Raw genomic sequence first — 1,853 nt, 5'->3', positions numbered from 1 at the left:
GTGTCGAATCGTACGGTGTCGAATAATTTCGTGTCGAATCGTACGGTGTCGAATAATTTCGTGTCGAATAAATCTGTGTCAAATCGAGCGGTGTCGAATCGTACTGTGGTCAATAGAGTATCACCCAAAAAAAGCAGTTGTTAAAAGAGTGTCGTACGAACTACGAGTTCAAGAGAGAAAGAAAGATACCGCGAACTCACAGTCTCCAGTTACACGGCAGCACTGACCTAACGCAAGCCAAGCGACGGGCAGTGACACAAGGCGGAGATAAGGAAGCGGCCGGACTGCAGCAGCAGAACGGAACACAAAAAAATCTCCTGCCGGGAAATTCCGGAAGCAGTAAGCGGCAAGCAGACAAGCAGCTGTGACGGAAGGGCCAGGAAGGGCACCGAGGAACCGGCTAAGAACAACCAAAAAAAAAAGCAGCAAAGGTGACAAAGCAGTCAACGTAAGCGAGGCAGCGGTAGCGGCGAAGCAGCGGTAGCAGAGAAGCAGCGAGACAACGAAGCGGCGAGGCAGCGGCAGCGGCGGCGCGAGGAAAGCTGAGTCAGCAACACCACGCAGATACGACTCTCGTAAGCGGAATTAGGTCAACTACTGTAAGTCAAATAAATTTTGTAAAAGCGAGCGAAAACATATGTTCGGTAACTGACGTTTGCAACAACGCGGCGTACAATCCGAGCGGGTAGCGCGGTCGCTACAAAGTCTATTACCAGTACGGGAACCAAGAACCGCACCGGCGGCGCTTTATCAAGACGCAGAAATAAATAGGCAGGATAGGAATGTGAGCCCGAATGTAATTGTAGAAAGAGAATTTCCGTTCGAATTAGACGGTAGTATAGCCGGTCATTTACAAAGTGTAATAAATCGCGGTAGAGTTGAGAACAGTAGAACCCCGGGCAGTGGTACTCAGAGGTCTTCTTTAATTTTATACGAGAGCGAGTTGTTTTCCACAAGACAGCGGGCCGAAATGAATAACAAAAGTATGGAACAAGAATTTGACGAACAAAATATAAACCGGGCTCGCGAAGAAGTGGAACGCAAAATTTTCCGAAAGCGAAACAAGTTGACTGCGGGCGGCACCGCGGGGCGCGGAGCCGCGAAAACAAGTGGGCAAGGTTACAACCCCGCTGACGCAATGCTACAGCAGGTAGTGCGGTCATTAGAAATAATAAGTTCGCGAATAAACGCGGTGGACCGACGCACAGTGGGCGAAATCAGGCAAAAATAGACAAAAATCGATAACTTGTGAAATACTGAATGAAATTATTTGAAACTTGAGAATCCAATGTTTTATGGGTCGCTGATTTCGAATATCAGATTAATATTAACAATATAAGATTAACAATGGCGGATCTAATATAGTAGACACTTCATATATATATATGCATATCAATNGTCTCTGGATTTCTAATAGTATATAAATACTACCTTCAAATAGACATGTTAAACAGTGACTGGGTTTGGTTTAATTGCTACTTTGATTATGTTTCAAATATATGCAATTATAAGCTTTTTTACCGCGACAAGGTACCAGTCTAAGAAAAGGTTGTTTTATTTCTTTTGGTTTTAATGTTTTTGTATTTTTATATTTTTTTATATTTTTTATACTTTTTTATATATTTTTAATATATTATTTATATTATTTATATTTTTTATTTTTAATTTTTATTTTAATTAATTTATTTGTATTAATTGTAGAAAATAGTTAATTTTGTTTTATGTAATAAACACAACTTATTTATTCTATCTCCATCTCCACAGAAGTATCATCTTCAAGATTTTCAAAGCAATCTTCACTATCTGAATCTTCTGATATATTGTCATTATTTTCATTGTTAGTTATATTATTC

The sequence above is a fragment of the Pseudomyrmex gracilis genome, unplaced genomic scaffold (genome assembly GCF_002006095.1).
Source record: "Pseudomyrmex gracilis isolate BER0280 unplaced genomic scaffold, ASM200609v1 scaffold_1518, whole genome shotgun sequence".
NCBI lineage: Eukaryota > Metazoa > Arthropoda > Insecta > Hymenoptera > Formicidae > Pseudomyrmex > Pseudomyrmex gracilis.
Note: the sequence above shows the minus strand (reverse complement) of the source record.